The sequence below is a fragment of the Rhinolophus ferrumequinum genome, chromosome 16 (genome assembly GCF_004115265.2).
Source record: "Rhinolophus ferrumequinum isolate MPI-CBG mRhiFer1 chromosome 16, mRhiFer1_v1.p, whole genome shotgun sequence".
In the NCBI taxonomy this organism is placed as follows: Eukaryota; Metazoa; Chordata; class Mammalia; order Chiroptera; family Rhinolophidae; genus Rhinolophus; species Rhinolophus ferrumequinum.
In genome coordinates, this window is record NC_046299.1 from 50,680,211 (window position 1) to 50,700,434 (window position 20,224).

At 36.8% G+C, this 20,224-nt stretch overlaps 2 protein-coding genes across 6 annotated transcripts in view; one reads left to right on the top strand and one right to left on the bottom strand.

Moving 5' to 3' along the window:
• P4HA1 (prolyl 4-hydroxylase subunit alpha 1) overlaps nt 1-16,590 on the bottom strand; it is a 76,468-nt gene extending 59,878 nt beyond the window's left edge. Inside the window, exon 1 of one of the 5 annotated variants that reach the window (XM_033130415.1) lies at nt 15,978-16,590. The gene's annotated coding sequence lies outside the window, so the exon portion shown is untranslated. Of the gene's footprint in view, nt 1-15,292; nt 15,431-15,977 lie in introns of those variants that run through there. The other 4 variants (XM_033130414.1, XM_033130413.1, XM_033130411.1 and 1 more) reach the window with 4 other exon arrangements.
• NUDT13 (nudix hydrolase 13) overlaps nt 15,332-20,224 on the top strand; it is a 34,780-nt gene continuing 29,887 nt past the window's right edge. Inside the window, exon 1 of the mRNA XM_033130417.1 lies at nt 15,332-15,431. The gene's annotated coding sequence lies outside the window, so the exon portion shown is untranslated. The remainder of the gene's footprint in view (nt 15,432-20,224) is intronic.

Here is a 20,224-nt window from a genome sequence, read left to right on the forward strand (position 1 = left end):
TATATATATTTTTGAAAACTATAAACTACGAACTAGGAAGCTAAAGAAAATAAAGCTCATTTAAGGAACTCATACAAATCAATAAGAAAACCACTAAGAAGTTAATAGATAAGTGGATGAAGAACACAGAAAGTCACAAAAAAGGGACTATAAATAGATAACTAAACAAAAAGAGCTCATTTATTAGTAATGAAGGACACAAAAAAATTGAAATAAGATAGCTTACTCTGTGCCCATCAAATGAACAATAAAACAAATTAACAATTTTGATGATGCTCGATGTCAAGAAACTTAAAATGAACATATCCTTTAACTTGTGAATTTAAATGAAAAAAACAAGATTTGAAAATTAACATCAAGTCTCATTCTTTCTTGGTGGGAATGCAAAATGGTACACTACTTTGGAAAACAGTTGGGCAGTATCTTAAAAACTTAAACATACTTTTACCATACAATCCAGCAATCACGCTCCTTGGTATTTACCCATAGGAGTTGAAAACTTACGTCCACACAAAAACCTACAGGCAGAAGTTTATAGCAGCTCCAAAACTTGGAGGCAACCAACATGTCCTTTAGGAGGTGAATAAACTGGGGTATATCTAGAAATTATTCAATGCTAAAAAGAAACGAGCTGTCAAGCCGTGAAAAGACATGGAGGAACCTTAAATCCATATTATTTGGTGAAAGAAGTCAAACAGGCTGCATACTGCATGATTCCAAGAATATGACATTCTGGAAAAGACAAAACTATGAAGACAGTAAAAAAAATCAGTGTGTGGGGTTGAATAGATGGAGCGGAGAGGATTTTTAGGGCCGTGAAAATACTCTGTATGATATCATAACAATAAATACATGTCATTATACATTTGTCCAAACCCATAGACCTAGAGTGAACCGGAATGTAAACTATGGACTTTGGACAATTATGGTTTGTCAGTGCAGATTCATCAATTGTAACAAATGTCCCACTCTGGTGGGAATGTGGGTAACGGGGGAGGCTATGCACGTGTGGGGGGTATGGGGGGGTGGGAAATCTCTGTACTATCCTCTCAATTTTTCTGTGAACCTAAAACTACCCAAAGAAAAATAGTCTTTAAAAAAATTACTGAATAAATTACTGAATAAGTTTCCACTACTCTGACAGAAGCTATAAATATTGACTAAAACAAATTTTAAATATTAACATAATATGATTACAACTATGCAAGAAAATATGCAGAGGAAATTCACCAAAATGAAGTTGTCTCTGGACAGCACAACAATAGGTGATTTTTTTTCTATTTCTCTGTATTTGCCAGTTTCCCAGGGTATATTGACTTTTATAGTGACAAAAAATTAACTCCACAAAATAATAAACCTAAAACATCAGCTCCCATATTATGGCACCCTAAGCTTTTAATGAAGTGGTTATCTACTCTCTAACACAAAAAAGTAGCTAAAAATACTATACACGTTTGAACATGTTCCATTTTCTACCTCTATAAGCCTCCAGCTTTCTCTCTCTGCTTCAAAGGCAGTTGCGCTTATTTGAAAGCGACCCAGATGCCTAGCAGTGAACTACACCGCCTACTCCGCCAGAACAGCACACTTTTCTATTTTCCTTCCTCCCAGAGACACATGACCCAGGCTAAGCCAGTCACTGATCTTCATTCCCATGAACATAACACTTGAGGGGTGGGACTTGTGCAATCATAAAAAGCAGCTCTTACAACAGTTGCTAAGCTCAGAGAGTATGAATTTGGAACTGCTTGTGACCATCTTTCCCACTTGTCAAGGATACATCGGAACCCAATCTATAAACAGGAAAAAGTCATGCCGAGACAAGCAGTTCCAAGCTCTTCAGTCCTGAGTCTTCCAATTATTGCTTTGAATCTGTGAGCTACCCCAATCATCTTCCAACTCAGCTAGGCAAGCCTGTAAATTCCCTTTTTCTTAAGCTAGTTTAGGTTGGATTTCTGTCATTTACAATAGAAAGTTCAGATGCATACAGCATTACTCCAAACGACCATGCCAACCTAAGCTGGTTAATAAAAATAAAGATAGCCCTGTGTAGCAGTGGTTCGCAAACCGCTGCTATATCGGAATCAACGAAAGTTCTCAGGTGATGTTGATGCTATGGTCTGGGGAATTAAACTGCGAGAACCACTGGATACAAACATCCCTTAAACTCATAGAAAAGGTGCTCTCTGCCTTTAAAATAGATTTAACTTTAACTTATTTTTTGAAAAATGTCATTGAATTTCTAATTACTCTCTGGAATGGTTCCTCTAATCTGTTTTAATATTATCTCATCCACATGCTTTCAGAAACCTTAAGTGATATGTGTGACATGACATAAGAGGCAAGTATTATCTTTATCAATCACAGGTTTTTAAAACATAATGGTTTCCTTACTAATGAAGTCTCACTTCCACTTATTTCCACCTTCATTTGGTTAGCAGCTTGCAAAGCAACTCATATTTATAAGCATCTAGAGTCAAGCATCCCAAAGATATTAGGATTTTATCAAAAATAGTAAGATACAAATGTGTTCTATTCTAAATCCTCAAGCAAGTTTGAAATAGAATTTAAATGGGTTTAAGAGAATGCAATCTCCTTTAAAAGAAAGGTAAATTTCAGACAGCTCCCTGAGAAGACTTGACAGACAGAAAGAAAGAAAAGAAAGCCAAAGAAGAGCCAAAGATACAAAGATAAATTTATATTAGAATAAAATTAATGATGACCAATATGGATAAATTACTGATAATATTTGGTCCTTGGTTAGATAGTAGGCTCATGAGTGTTTATTATCTAATTTTTATAACATACATGTATATTACATATAATGTTTGATATACATGAATATTATATTTTAAAAACTGTAAGAAAACAAAAACAGTATGGAAGAAATCTTCCTGGGAAACATATTCTCAGGTAGGCATGGATTAAAATAAATTGCAAAGTGTATTATTTATCCAAAATTTTCCTATAGTCCTTCTTCCAGGAAAAGTCCAGTCTCATACACTTACAGGTCAATAAAACCTGGGAACAGATTTTAAAACAGTTCTACTACATTGTAAATATTTACAACTTTGAGTTATCAGAATTCATTGAATTGTATGTACAAGTTTTTCAATGAATTACTAGAACAGGGCATCTAGCAAAAATAATCTATTAGCCTTTCAGTCTAACATTTTTCTTCCAAGAAAAAAATTGCAACATTTTTAAAAGTTTGTCTTTCCCAGGGCAGCAGGTTAGCTCAGTTGGTTAGAGCGCGGCGCTCGTAACAAGGTTGCCGGTTCAATCCCCGCAAGGGCCACTGTGAACTGCACCTTCCACAACTAGATTGAAACAACTACTTGACTTGGAGCTGATGGGTCCTGGAAAAACACATTAAAGTAAATTTAAAAGTTAACCAAAAAAATAAAAAATAAAAAAAAGCTGTGGATCTCTTCTGAAAGTATAAAATAGATTAAGTTGATTAAATTACGTTTCTAAAAGAAAGTTTGTCTTTCCCAAACAAATCATTCAACAATTAATAAGGGAGACTAAAGAATGCTTGATATTCTAATCTAAACTTTCCCTGACGCTAAAAATTTTCCACAGGGCTCCTTCTAACATTCTCTCCAGGCCTTCCACAACTGTTCCAAAACTTCTTTTAGAGGGCTCCAGCTTTAAGTTTATTTTTCCTCATACAAATCCTATATTCAACTGTTGGCCTTCCTGACATCTGTGTTAGACTAATCTTTCTGACAATTTTTATGGTCAATGCAGAAGACCAACACTAATTCAGGCCAATACAATGTGGTATATATCAAGACTTGGCATGTCTCGTCCCTATAAGCAGATGGATTTTCCAAGACCACTAAGAGTGATTGCTAATAAAACTAGTTACATTTCTGCTCTTCCTTATAATCCCTCAGCAAATTGCCATTTGTTTTAACTTAATTCCATGAATTCCAGTCATACTTCTGCTCCCAGAGAGAGTGAGCTACCTCTCTAGTACTTACAATCTGCTGGCCAAGGGCTTTAATGGTATGACCAACTTTTCTACCAAAAACTCAGGAATCATGCTAGCCTCTCTGACACAGCTTTCTGTACTCAAGCAGTGAACCCAGCCATTGGCATCATTCCAACTGAACAGCATTTCAAGATTTGGTTGGGAAAAAGCTCTAACTCAAGACATTGCCCTTAACGGACAGTGCTACACAGCTGTCTTGTGGAGGTTCTTCCAAAGTTCAAAGTCAAAGTCTTCCCTGTCAGAAAAAAAGCTGAAAATAAGATCATTTACAAAACACACACCTCTTCTTTACCCATTTGGCACTTCTACCACCCCCACTCTCTTTCTTCTGAAAACTTCCCCCTCCTACCTTTTTCACTGTCTCAGTCTACCTTTAATTCATCCCCACAGTTTCAACAGTCATGTTATACAGCATACTTCTCCCTAACCAAATGGCTATTCAGTTCTTTACTGGAAATTTTGAAAATGAAAACTGAAAAAGAAATGGCAGGTACTCTCTGACTGCCTGAACTATTATAAATAAAGACCAGGAGAAGTTAGGGACCAAGTTTTGACATATTGGTCAAAAAAGTAAATGAAGCGTATCTGGAATGACTAAAAAATTGAAGCAGATAGGCAGAGAGGAACACAGACCAGAGATTTAAGAAAACCCTTTGATGTTCCAGTTATTCTTGAAGTCTAATCACACTTCTGACCTCAGCTGTTAACTCCTGATCCCCACAATACTTAAATAAATCCCACTATGTGCCAGTATGTTTCTCTGTTCAACCCAGAGTCTGCCAGGTTTCTGTTCAACCCAGAGTCCTACTTCATATAGTTTCTCTCATCAACTCTGTAGTTAATATTTATGTAGGTAAAATAAAAATTGTAAAGAATTCTCATGTATTTATTCCTCTCTCTTCCCTATCACCAGAAAACAATTTTTCAATGGTATTTCAATTTTTTTCTGCTTAATTGTGAGAGCCAATAACTGCTTCTTCTATATCACAGATACAGAGTTTGAGAATAAATGTGATTTTAGTCCATTTTTTAAAAGATTTAAATTGGAGTTTGGATTCACAGTTGAAGTTAAACTCAATGTCTGAAGTTTCTGTTTCAACTAAGAAAGTGAAGTTCCCCTAAATCAGAAACAGTGGACAAATATATGTAGGCTGATGGGGAAGGTTTCAGAAAGAAATTAATCGTATTTATTATTAAAATGGTGCCATTCTTCACTGATTTTTAAACTGCATAATATACCTCTCAACTATTTCAAACACTTTAATTACAAATGCATACATTTCCCAATGTAAGAAAAAAGGTCAGAAGTATTGTTCCCAGGATATAGAACACAAAAAATTTACCATAAGTGATATTAAGAGCCCCGGAATTAGAAAGACTCATACAGAATGTCCACCTTCATTTGGTGGTTCCTCTAAGAAGCAGCATAATAAGTAAAACGGCATCAAAATAGGAGGCCAAATCTGACCACTAGTGCAAGTAACAAAAAAAAAACAGCAGTGCTTTAGATGAAAGTCCCTAGGAAGATACTGGGCTTTACAAGATACTTAAGAAATGTTACTTTTTGATGTGGGGCAAGAACTCAGGAATAGCTGGATTTGTTGCCAAGGGTGTCTCAAGGGACACGGGAACCAAAAAGACTGGAAGAATGGTGGGAAGCCCAGGCAATCTCAAACCTGGGCTAAGACAGTGAGAAGAAACAAACAGCCCAGTCTGTTTAGCAGACAGATGCAGACGCTTTACAGTTTAGGAATTTGAGTGGGAGAAGAGAGTGGACAGAGGCAGTGGAAGGGAAGAAGGAAAAGAAGTAAACATTAAATTATACATACTTTCCCTGGTGCTTATAAATGCTGGTATTTCCAAATATTAACATAGTCTATATTTTTCTAAGATGGAATTTGCAGTATCTTCTCTTGGTTGTATAAACTGGTTATATTAATGAAACTCTGATTTCATAACATGGTTAGAGTATTTTAAAAAAAGCAGTAATATAAAAAGCAGCAATCCTTTAGAGATTTAAACTCTTAAAACTAGGTTTGTCTTCTAATTTGGAGAGTGCTAAATATACATGTGGGGGAGTTTTAAAGCCCAATTTCGAACTTTAAAGAACATATTTAGATATATGTACATAAAAACTTTAAAACTTTATACAGTAGTTAAAAGAACTCAAAAACTATTAACAATGTCTGAGAAGGGGTTCACAGTCAATTCTCTTCGCTCAACTTCTGCATTTTCTTTAATGTACTTTAAAAGAATATTTCTATAAGCAAACAAAGGAGCCAAAAAACAAAGTCCAAGTACACTAAAGTGAAGATACAAATTTAAATCATGGACAGAGTTAGCAAAATCAAATGATCAACTCCACAGCTCTATTAGCTGGCATAATATAATATAATACTACCATCAATCCCTTTTGCTCCAAAACAAATTTCATCTGTTTTTTATTTACATAAAAGTCCTGATAAGACAACTTTAGTGTCTTCACCACCCTAAGGATACGAGTGAAAAGTAAAACTTTTTACGATATACATTTTAGATTTTTAAGCTTAAGTAAGGAATATGAAGTGAAGGTAAACTGTTCTAAAAGCAGTTTTCAATGAAACCTCACTAAAGACTGAATTTTAAAATCAAATTATACTACTTAAAAAATAATTATTTGAAAAAAATGGCATTCCCTTTAGAAAAGGATCACTTTATACAAACAACAACCAATCACAGGAAGCAATAAAAAATTATCCCATTTGCAATAACAACAAATACATTAATTACCTGGGGAGAAACATAAGAAAATTTTAAATTGAGCCTAAAATGTTTAGCTCAAAATGGATCAATGACTATTTTGAAGTTTAAAACTATACTTCTTCGGGGCCAGCCTGGTGGTTCAGGCGGTTAGAGCTCCATGCTCCTAACTCCGAAGGCTGCCGGTTCGATTCCCACATGGGCCAGTGGGCTCTCAACCACAAGGTTGCCGGTTCAACTCCTCAAGTCCCGCAAGGGATGGTGGGCTGTGCCCCCTGCAACTAGCAACTAGCAACGGCAACTGGACCTAGAGCCGAGCTGTGTCCTCCACAACTAAGACTGAAAGGACAACAACTTGATTTGGAAAAAGCTCCTGGAAATACACACTGTTCCCCAATAAAATCCTGTTCCTTCCTGTTCCCCTTCCCCAATAAAATCTTTAAAAAAAAAAAAAAACTATACTTCTTAGGGGAAAAAATAGGTGTAAATTTTCATAACCTTCAGTAGGCAATTAGACATAATATCTGGTCAAGTTTCTTAGATATGACACCTAAAGCACAAGCAGACAAAGGAAAAATGGATAAGTTGGACTTTACCAAAATTTAAAACTTTTGTCCTTCAAGGAAGTGAAAAGACAGCCCACAGAATGGGGAAAAAACTGCAAATCATATTTCTAACAAAAGTTTAGGACCTGGAATATATACAGAACTCTTAGAACTCAACAATAAAAATAATAGAAATAATCCATTTTTTAAATGGGAAAAGGATTTGAAGAGACATTTCTCTGAAGAAGATATACGAATAGCCAGTAAGTACATGAAAAAACATTCAAAATCATTAGTCATTATGGAAATGCAAATCAATACAATGAGATACCATTTCACAGCCCCTTTAGCTATAGTAAAATAATAATAATAATAATAATAATGATAATAATAATAATAATAATAATAATAGTGTTGATAAGCGTGGAGAAACTGGAATACTTATACGTTGTTCGTAGGAATGTAAAATGGTATAGCTACTTTGGGAAACAGTTTTTCAGTTCCTCAGAAAAGTTAAACATAGAGTTACCATACGACCCAATACACTCCTAGGTCTATATCCAAATGTCTAACTATTACATTGCTTTGTACACCTGAAACTTAAACAAAAAAAAATGAAAAACCATGTCCACACAAATATTTGTACATGAATGTTCATAGCAGCATTATTCACAATAGCCAAGAAGGTGGAAACAACCCAAATGTCCATGGATGAATGGATAAACAAAATATGGTATATCCATACAACAGAATATTATTCAGCCATAAAAAGCAATGAAGTACTGACACATGCTACAACATAAATGAACGCTGAAAACATTGTGCTAAGTGAAAAAAATCCACAAAAATAGAAAAGTAGATTAGTGGCTGCCTAGGACTGGGGAGGGAGACAGGAGTGATTGCTAAGGGATCTGAACTGATAAAAATGTTCTAAAATTGATTGTTGTGATGGTTGCACAGCTCTGTGCATATATTAAAAGCCACTGAATTTGTACACTTTAACAGGTCAATTGTATGATACGTGAATTATATCTCAATAAAGCTATTTCAAAAAAGAAATCAACATAAATTCTCATTTCACTGGGTAAATACCTAGCAGTAATGGAATGCTGGGTTGTATGGTAAGTATATGTTTACCTTTATAAAGAACTGCCAAATGTTTTTCTCAAGTCTCTACAGCACTTGCATTGCCATAAACAATGGAAGAAAGCTTCCAATTGTTCCACACTTCATTAGCATTTGGTATTGTCAATTTTCCTTTTTTCCTTCATTTTTCTTAATCTATTAATTTTATCACTAAGTATATAGTGATATCTTGTGGTTTTAATTTGCAATTCCACAATTACCAATGATGTTTAATATCTTTGGGTGTGTTTATTTGTCCATACACCTTCTTTGGTAAAGTTTCTACTTAAATCTTTTGCAAATTTTTAACTAGGTTGTTTGTCTACTTATTACTAAATTTTGTGAGTTCTTTATATATTCTGGATACAAGTCCTTTGTCAGATATGTGATAGAGGAGTATTTACTCCCAGTCTGTGGCTTATCTTTTCATTCTCAACCCTGTTTCCAACAACAGAAGTTCTTAATTTTGATGAAGTGAATTTATCAACTTGTTCGTTTATAGATCATGCTTTTGGTGTCCTATGTAAGAAAGTTTTGCCTGACCCGAGGTCAAAGAAATTTTGTCTTATATTTTCTTCCAGATATTTTATAGCTTCAGGTCTTACCTCAAGGTCTACAAACCATTTTGAACTAGTTTTTGCATAAAGTGTGAGGTATTTTTTGCATTGAGCCTGTAATAAAGGAAAAGATTCTATTTTGATGTTTGGGTGCCAACTTCTCCGAAGCGCTGCTGCCCTTCCTCTTTGCCCCACATCTGATTAAAGCAGTAAGAAAGCCCAGCCATTCACTACCTTGGTGATAGTGGGAAGTTAAAACCATGTAAATCTCACATATGGGAACTATCACACAGGTCCCTCCTTGTAGCCACAATAAAAACTAAAACCAACCACCCTGCTTCACTCTTGCTTCATTCTGGACTAAACCTAAGCCCTTGTCCTTGAGGAATCCTTTTGCAGTTCAGTGTGAGTAAACTTCATTTCATATTTCATATCCACTGGTGCCCAATAAATTCTTAGGCTCTCCAGTGTCCAACAAGGGATACTAGGTGCCCAAATAAAACAGAGATGTTTTGGATATGAATATCCAACTATTCCAGACTATCCTTTCTCTACTGAATTGCCTTTATACCTTTGTCAAAAACAAATTGTTCATCCTCTACTTTGGTCCATTGATCTGTACGTCTATCTTTTCTCCACTACCACACCGTCTTGTGTATTGCAGCTATATAATATAGCAAGTGAAAAATCAGGCAGGGTGAGTTTTCCAACTTTGTTCTTCTTTTTCAAAATTGTTTTGCCTTTTCTAGTTCCTTTTTTTATATCAATTTTAGATTCAACTGGGATTTGGACTGGAATTGTATTGAATCTATAGGTCAGCTGGGGAAGAATGGATATTTTAACAATATTAAGTCTTCCAATCCAGGAATATGACCCATCTCTCCATTTTTGGAGTTCTTCTTTGGTTTCATTCATGGGTGTTTTATATGTTCAGTATACAAATCTTGGACATATATTGTAAAGTTAATACTTAAGTATTTCAAGGGTTTTGGTGCTATTGAGATGAGACTTTAAATTTTTAATTTCCAGTTATTCATTGCTAGTATAAAGAAATACGATCATTGTATATTGATTCCTTCAACCTAGCTAAATTCACCTATTAGATCTAGAGCTTTTTTGAACAATCTTTTGAATTTTCTTCACAGACATACTGTCCACGAATAGATAGTTCCAGCTCTTTGAAAAAATGAAGACAAGCCACAGACTAGGAAAAAAATATTTCCCTATCAGATATGATGTAGCTATTCTTCTAGATATTTATGCAGGAGAAAAGAAAGTATATATCCCTCCAAAGACTTATACATGAATGCTCACAGCAACTGTATTTATCAACAGCTAAAAGCTGGAAACAACTCAAATGTCCATCAGCTGGTAAATGGACAAAAAATAATTGTGGTATATCCATACAGTGTAATACTACTCAGCAATGAAAAGGAACACATAACAACATGGATGAATTTCAAAATAATTATGCTGAGTATAAGAAGCCAGAATCCCTCCACCCCACAAAAAGAGAATACTGTATGATTTCATTTATAGAAAATTCTAGAAAATACAAACTAATCTTAAGTGTCAAAAAAAAAAAATGATGAGAAAAAATGCAGGAGGGAGGGATTACAGAATCATGAGGAAATTCTTGAGGATCACAAGACGGGTATGTTCCCTATCTTGCATGTGTTGACAATTTCGTGGGTACATACTTTTGTCAAAACATCAATTGTACACTGTAAATATGTGCAATTAATTGTCATTATACCTCAATAAAGTTATTAAAATATATCAATTACTTTATTAATGATCATAAGTATGTCGTACATTGGTTTTTTATTTACTTATAAAACACTATCACTTGGTAGCTATGATCACTGTTCACTGTTTTCAAATAACATCACTATTTAAAATTTGTTATTCAAACATTGTAAATTGAGATCTATTCTCAAAATATCTTTAGGTTAAAAATTGGTAAATTTGAGCATATAAACTTGAGAATGTTTTCATGTAACTTATGAATATGATATACCTGGATTTAAAAAAGGGAGATTATTGGAATAGGGAGGCAAAACTAAAGCCCCTATGGACACAGTAATTAATGCACTGAGGTACTAAATTCAACAACTAGGTTTTAGAAACACTAAAATAAACACTTACTGAGCATTTTTTGAAGGAATTACATATGCAAATCCAGTTGACAATTAGAATGGAAGACAAGTCTTGAGCCTACTTAAAACCAGTTAACCAATATTTAGTAAGTGCTCTCAAATAAAATAATTAAACATAAATTAATGTAACTATGTTATTTCAAAAATGAAATTATTATGGTTCTTCCAGCACAATGTCCAGTACATAATAACAGATGCTTAATAAATACTCAATGATCACCAGGGGAACGCCTTCAGTTATTTAGGCCTTTGTTAATTTCTCTCCTCAAGGGTTGGCAGTTTTACTGTAAAAGGTAATGCAATTTTTTTCGGTCAAATGTATCCCTAAGGACTGCAAAATTTTTGATGCTATAGCACTGTTTTGTAAACTTCAATTTGCGATTTTCCACTGCTAGTATGTAAAATATAATTTATTTCTGTCTTTGATCTTGTATCCTGCAACCTTGCTAAACTCACTTATTCTAGCAGCTTACTTTTGTAGATTATATGAATTTTTACATAGATGATTATGTCTCAAAGACACTTTATAAAATAAACCTCTTGCTTTAAAAAACAGAAAAAGAACACCTCTCCCTCTTCTCTTTCTAATCTTTATTTCCTTCTTTTTTCCTAATGCCAGATCCAAAGTCATCAAGCTGAAGAGAACATATGCAGAATAAAGCCACATATACTAGAATAGAGGAAAATGAATTCATGGTTGCAGAGGATGTGAATCTAGATACGGGTTTTCATTCAGCACTTATTTACTCAGATTTAATATCAAGTAAAATGTTAGTAACATGCTTGCATACCACGTAACTTTCATGTCTGATTTCTCCTATGAAACATTTCTTATCAGTCTTTTGATTCTCCCATAGTCTACTGGGTACATTATAAATGCTTCTAAAATTTAATTGAGTGGAACGAAGTTAATTACTACCAACCAGGAACCCTATTTCATTTCAACTCTAGATGTTGAAAACATGTCTACTACATTGTTAATATGCTATTAAATTGATTTTTTCCTTCCATTACCTCAGAGTCAGTCTGACCAATCATCAAGGACGAAACATAAATCAGAAAACAGACAACCTGGGTCCAAGTCCTAATTCTGCCACCTGCTGTATTCTCTGACAAATTACTTGCCTTCTCTGAGCCCCAACCTATTAACTCTACCTTTGTAAGATAGGAATGATACAAAACTACCTCACAAAATTATTTTAAGGATCGAATTATATAATATATAAAACAACACTTTTTAAATTATAAAGTAGCTGTTATCAAGTAGATTAAAAATCTTTTTAGAGCCCAGTCCAATCCCCCTAGAAAATTCTTTTAGGGGGAAGAAAAAATTCCTGATATAAGATTTTATTGCCATGTGCTTCTTTTCCTAAAACAAAATGCGGATAGAAAACTGGTCCAAGTTTACTGTAGCTGTACAGGTGGACAAAATAAACCACTAAATTACAGCCTTCTCTTTGCACTACTTGTAATGGAGAAGCAGCTCAAATGTCCAACAAGAGAGAAAGGCTGAGTACATCAATTTCATATGTTATATTACTATTTAAATTACAAATATGTAAACCACCAGAGCATGGACACATTTATGAGACATTAAGCAGGAAGAGAAAGAAGTGCAAAATAGTACTCTTTCACTGATGACAACTATGTTAGAAGCATGAATCTCTCTCTATATACTGTATTTTTTGCCAGTGCCCAACCAAATATACTAATAGCCATACTGGTCGTTCACCATAGTATCAGGAAAAGGAGTGTTTCTCATTATATTAAGTTCAAAAAACGCTAGAGTAACCTTAATAAAGTCTTTGAGTTTCACTGGGTTTTATTAAGGCACAATATTTGGCTAATGGAAAACTAATGAGAGGATAGCTTCAAATTATACAAATAAATTTAATTGAGTAGAAACAGAAATAAAGCTTTAACTAGTTTTACAAATATACATACACACATCATTTGGCTTGTCTCATATATTCCTACACACATATACACACACCCCATTATGACTTAATTATAAGATTCAAGATCTCACTATAAGAAGAGCAATAAAGCTTAATACCGAGGGCCTGTGCAATTTAGTTTTGTTTATCTTCAAGCATTTTCCACTTTCAGTGTAGAACCAAAGACATGTTATAATATAGGTGAGGGACAAGGTGAGGGGGAGAAGGCCAATATGACATATGACTGTGTAGACAATTCAGCAATTCAACAGTTCTCCTTCCAACCTATTAACTTTTGTTAAAACCCTTTTAGCAAAGTTTATTAGGATCATCTGTATACTCAAGTGCAGTCAGACTTACAAGCCCAACTCAATTTTCAGAAATATTCAAGAATAGATAGATACCGCCTCAAGATAGATACCTAGCTATCCTTAAAGATTAACTTTCTATCTTTTTTTTTTTTAGTTCTTATATTAAAGTTTATAGATGTGCTTAGAGAGAGGGGAAGAGTATCTGTAAATGGTACATAGAATTCCTTGCAGATGTGTGTATGTACTTACATTTTCTGACCCAGGTTCTACACCTATCAGATTCTCAATGGATTTCATGACCTCAAAAGAGGTTGAGAAGAGAACTGCCTCTTTTTTTTCAGAGTAGACTCTTCAAATCTAACAGCAGTAATTATATCCCAGTTAATTATTAATTGCTAAGTAAAATAAGGCTTTCCGTACACAGAAAGGAAGGCTCACAAGCTTAATGGCTGCATCCCTGGAATAACTCTTGCTGCAACCCTGGAATAAAAGCAGGAGTTTGAACTTAACTGCCCTATGAAAGATACTGCTTGTCAGCATACAACCCACTCTGCAGGATTAGAAAAGGTTAACTCTCCTTAGAAAAGGTTAACATCTCCTTACTAAAAAGCCAAAATTCACCTGCAACAACCGAGACTACCTAGTGATAGAAGCTTTCTTTTTTCAATAGCCTTTTGCACTGTCTAAATTTTTCTGCAATAATTAAAAGTTGTAAACAATTTTTTCACCTATTTTACTACCTTAGTTACCAACACACAAAATGGCCAATGTAATTATCTGCTTACCAAAGCCCTGCCTTTCAGTACTTCAAAAATAAAACTCATTTTAAGATGTCAAAGGAAACAGTATTATCCATATACAAAAAGACAAAGTAGTCTTTTTCCTAGTTAGTCTATGTTAAATCTATAAGAAGCATTTGCCATCAGCAATCTAAAATAAGCAGGACTTAAGGCATGATGTTCCAAAATAAAATATGACATAATTTTTAAAGGTAAGTGATAAAACCTATGCGTCCCACAGCAAAAGGTAAAATTTGAATCTAATAGTTAAGATTCTGAAATTAAACTCACAGGCTAAAAGCAAAGTTAAAAGGAAAAAAATCACGGAATGTCTATTTAAATTTCAAATCAAGGCCAAACGTATTTATGGTTGTTCACTTTCAGATTCTTGCGTATTTTCTGCTTAAGGTATCCATTTTCTCCATAGAAACTAGATCAGAAAAATCCCTTTGAAATGCTTTATAAATTAAATTCCAGTGCTCCTGCTATGCGGACTGAATATTTCCTTTGATTATTTTAGGAAAAGACTAGCCTCATTCATAAGCTACGTCTAAACCTAAAAGTGGAAATACGTTTCTGCCCAGAACCTTTCAAAAAAAAAAAAATGAGCAAAAAAGTTGATGAAAGAACAGTGCTGCCACGTCTTTTCCCCTCCCCCACTCACGTAGTGGCTACTTCATCCCTTTAGAGTGCATTCCAAGGGAAAGTCCAAGAGCCACGGCTCTCGAGAAACCAGAAACAGTTAAATTGAAATTGACAAGCCTCTTTGGCCTTTCAGATCAATTCCTAAAAGGAGATCTAGCTTCTTTTCCATCCCTTCCTTAAAGCAAACAGTGCAAAACTTTCAAGAGTCTTCTCCACTCTCTCTGGAACGCGTAAGATGTTTAGTGAATTGTATTTAATACACTCAATTATTTAGGAAAATCGTCTCATATTTATGGCACCATTCTTCTTTCCCCTTAAAACCCAGATCTGAGAACCATTCATGTACTCCAACTCAAAATTCTCACACAACCATGGAATTCGTTTTACTGATGGAGACTTTAAAAGCAGCAAACTCTGCTGAGAGAAAGCGGGGAGAGGGAGAAGCTCATGTGCCTTTAAAAAATTTTCGTGGAAGAAGGAAGGAAGAAGACTAACTTGCCCGGTGACTGACTGGGTGATCTGACAGCCGACTTCCTCAACCAAACAGCCCCGAAACTCGCCGCCCGCAGCCACTTCTAGCTGCTCAAGAAGCACCGCTGCGCGCAACAGATGAGTTCAGCCTGAACTTCTTTGGGTAGGTCCACTTCCCAGACCCGACGACTTTTCGACTGGGTAAAAATGCCTGGAAAGTTTCAATTGAGCTTTAAAATCCCTCTCCGTTGCCACATTCTAACCATCTGCTGCCGTGGAGGACAAAAACCCTCACTCCGAACTCGTTTTCCCATCAGCTTTGCAGGGAGGACCAGGTATGAGTGGAGTTCGGAAAAATCAACAGGGTGATTCCACCCTGGGAAGGAATATTCAAGAAAGTGCTGGTCCCCGGGGCGGGGACAGAGGCTGCCGCAGCCCAAACGGCCGGGGGCGCCCACCAGGGAGGAGGTGAGAACGGTAGTACGAGAAGGGCAGAGGGGCCTCTGGGGCAGCCAGGGGACACGCGGCGCAGGGCAAGGGGCTGAGCGTCCAAAGAAAATACTGAGGCTCCGGGGGTAAACTGGAGAACCCCTGCCCCCAAGCCATCCCACCAGAGGGGGCCGGTACCGGACCACCAGAGCCATCTGGGAAGGACCACGGCTGCCCAAGGGCCTCAGCCTCAGTCCCCAAGGTCGGGGGAGCGTCTCACCTGGGAAATGGAACGGGAGCGCGCTCTTCAGTCTTCGGTTGCCAGCACACCGGCGGGTTACCTACTCCCTTCCCTCAGCCCGCTGGCGGCGCAACTGGGCAGCAGAGGGAGCCAGTTAGCCCTTTTATAACCTCTAGGCCGCTACGGCAACGCTGGGTAGGAGGCGACTGCAGTCCTCGCTACGTGAGCTTGATCACACCAGCGCCCCGCCGACTGCGCAGGCGCGGGCTCCGGTTTCCCTCCGGCCCCCACCCCGGCCCCGGCTCACACCCGTACTCCCCACGAGCTGGTGGAGCCCGAGGCTGAGAAATGGGACTGGCAGGCGGGCCTGGGTTGTAACGCGCCTGCGCAAGGTTCTTGCCACGCCACGGTCACCGTGGTTACCTTGGGTTTGCCGAGCTCCTTTTCATCAAGTTTTTTTTAGCGTCTTAATTTCAGCCTCAGCCTCAGTCATGAGCAGTGAAGCCACCAGCAATGAATGTCTTAAATATGAGAAGAGGAGCAGTGTAAAAAAATAAAGCAGAAAGGAAGCCGCTGGTGGAAAATAATACAGTGCATCCTGTCTTAGCTGTCTTGACCCTGAGGCATTTTGCTTTACTAACTTTCCCCTCTACTGTCTCTAATCTTGTTTCATCTCCCACGGTTATACTTTATCAGCATAATGGACTCTGCTCCAGAGACAGATTTTCTAGGTTCCTGTAATGCAGGGTCTCTGCTCTGGGCGGGTGGACACAGAATATGGTGAGGCCAAAAAGGAACACCAAAGGAGCCATGGGTAGGGGGTTCATACCACTATATTCTTGCTGGTGGCTGGGTTGGAGATACAGGAAGCAGGATCCACACAATCCGCCATCCGCTTCTCTGCCAACCCACCAACCTCCTTGCCGGCGTAGCAATGGCAGTTATATTAGTGGCTAATGGCTAACCAGTTACAGCTGATGGTCACCTGATGGCCATCTAATAACCAAGTCAGCACCTTTTCACGTGAGGCCGAGAGCCTGGAAACTGCTCTCTGGGACTCGGTCCCTACAGTTCCATTCCTGGCCAAGTCCCATGTAACATTGGGCATTAACCTCTATATCAGTTTCCTCATCTGTAAAATGGTAACAAGGTCAGGGTTATTGTGAGAATTAAATGAGATAATAAAGCACTTAGCACAGGTCTAGCACACAGGAACGACTTGGCAAATAATTAGATTGTGTTGTAGCGTATAAGACACCCAATGTTGTTTTTGATCTCCGTCTACCATCTGCCCTAGTCATTATATTCCTAAAAGAAGAAAGCCTTGTTATCAGAGAACATACAATGAAAGAGCTAACTCTCCCTTGTCAGTGAAACTTCTCTAAGACTTCTTATTCATTAAAAATTGTTTCTAAAGTTTTCCATGGATGCTAAAAAGCATAATAATAATTAACATTTGACTCTAGGAGGTGGGGTTAATTATATAAGTACAGAAATAGAGCATATTTTGGGAGCCTTAGGCAACCAGAAAGCAGATATAGTAGTCCCCACTTATCGGGGATTTTGTTGTCTGTGATTTCAGTGGTTTCATTTACCTGCGGTCAGCCGTGATCTGATAATATTAAATGGAAAATTCCAGAAATAAACAATTCAATAAGCATAAGTTTTAAACTGCATGCCTCTGGGTAGCGTGATGAAACCTCACTCCATCATGCTCCATCCCGCCCAAGGCATGAATCATCCCTTCATCCTGCATATCCATTCCCCGCCCATTAGTCACTTAGCTGTCCTCTGGGTTATCAGATCCACTGTCACCGTATCACAGTGCTCGTGTTCAAGTAACCACCTTTTTTACTTAATGGCCCCAAAGCTCAGGAGTAGTGATGCTGGAAATCCAGATATGCTAAAGAGAAGCCATAAAGTGCTTCCTTTAAATGAAAAGGTAAAAGCTCTTGATTCAATAAGGAAAGGGAAAAAAGTCATATTTTGAGGTTGCTAAGACCTATGGTAAGAGTGATCCTTCTATCCGTGAAATTGTGAAAAAGGAAAAATAAATTTGTTAGTTTTGCTGCTGCACCTCAAACTGCAAAACTTAGGGCCACAGTGTGGGACCAGTGCTTAGTAAAGATGAAAAAGGCATTAAATTTGTGGGTGGAAGACATGAACAGAAAACATTCTGTTCCAATTGATGGTAACATGTTGTACCAGAAAGCACTGAGCTTATACAAAGACTTTAGCAAGGGAATCTTCTGAAATGAGTGACCATGTTAACATAACTTTTATTATAGTATATTGTTACAATTGTTCTATTTTATTATTGTTGTTGTTAATTTCTTACTGTGCCTGATTTATAAATTGAACTTTATCATTAGTATATATGTATTGGAAAAAACATAATATATATAGGGTTTGGCACAATCCGTGGTTTCAGGCTTCCTGTGGGATTTTGGAACATATTCTGTGTGGATAAGGGGGAGTACTGTATAGTGATGTCTAAATCAGCAGTTCTCAAAGTGTGGCTGAGGGTCCACAGGGTCAAAATTATTTCATACTAAGACTTTATATGCCTTTTTCATTCTCATGAAAGTACAGTGGAGTTTTCCAGAGACTACATGTCCTGTGCAACAGGTTGAATGCAGAAGCAGATACAAGAATCTTCTATTAGTCCAGATGTTAAAGAGATTTGCAGAAATGTAAAATAATGCCACTCTTCTCACTAAATTATTTTTGTTTTGGAAAATAGTTATTTTTCATTTAAAAATGTTATTTATGTTAACATATAACAGATTTATTATCGTTTTTAAATGAATTAATAAAAAATATTTTGCGTGTTTGATTTGACTCTTAATACAGTAAATGTTGATAGACATAAACCACATAAAAGCTTTTTAGAGTCCTCAATACTTGTTAAGAGTATGAAATGGTCATGACTATTCCTAGTTGAAACAAATAGCAGGGAGCCAGTCCCTTTGACACAAAGCAAAGATTTGCTGGAAAAATTGCCTCAAATGAAGCTGTAATTAATTTATCCACTGACCCTATATAGAGCTGACTGTGAAAATTGACAATTTACTCTATAAATAAAATAGCTCCAAACCTTGAAGCAGATCTACTGTAAAGCTAAGAAAACTACAGCTTCAGGGAACTTCATTTGCACTAGCCCTTTCCAAGGTCCTGGAAGAGGTTCTGGAAATATGTTCACACAGTCATATGCCCTTGTAAAATTTGTAAAAGTAAAAATTTTAGGGCCGGCCCTGTGGCTCAGGTGGTTAGAGCTCCATGCTCCTAACTCCGAAGGCTGCCGGTTTGATTCCCACATGGGCCAGTGGGCTCTCAACCACAAGGTTGCTGGTTCAACTCCTCGAGTCTTGCAAGGGATGGTGGGCTGTGCCCCCTGCAACTAGAAACGGCAACTGGACCTGGAGCTGAGCTGCACCCTCCACAACTAAGATTAAAAGGACAACAACTTGACTTGGAAAAAAGTCCTGGAAGTACACACTGTTCCCCAATAAAGTCCCCTTCCCCAATAAAATAAAATAAAAAGGAGTGTATAGTAGTCCCCCCTTAAAAAAAAAAATTTTAACTGCAGTCTTTAGACTGTTAATTTTTTGCTCACTGATTTCCCCATCACTCTTCCCCTTGTCTAGTGGTGTTGGAGCGGTTAGCAGGCATTTAAAAAATTTAGCTGAAGAGAAGTTGAGTTAGAATACATTTGTATGAATTTAATGGGATGTATTTTTGTAATTCACAGTCACTTCCATGTATAGTTAAGACATTGCCAGCTGTCCCAGTGTAGGAGTGTCATCCAAGAATACTCTGACCACTCATTGTGCCGACATACCTAGCACTGTAAAACGAAGGTGCAGGGCCAGACATTTTATAGCGATTTGAATGTGTCTTGTGTTCTAGTATCAAAAAATATAATGAAGGAGAAGTGAAGTTGAAACAGTAGGGAGCCTGAAGCTAATCTATGGGGAATTCTTCCAATTATTGTATGTGTAAATGTTTAATTAAAGATTTAGTATTTATCACTGCTTAGCCAATTAAAGGAAGTTCTTTTTTTTGTCAGAATTTAATGAGGATATCGACAACAAACTATTTAAAGTGTCATCAGTTTAAAGAAAACTGATGTGCCCTAAACCATTTAAAGTCATATATTAAATAGCCTTATTTGAGATTTTCCCAAATGTGACAACAATCCTAAAAATCTACATGACATTATCAACAATGAGTTGTGACTCTGTAAGGAACTTCTAACCTATCCCTATTAATACCATTTGGTTACC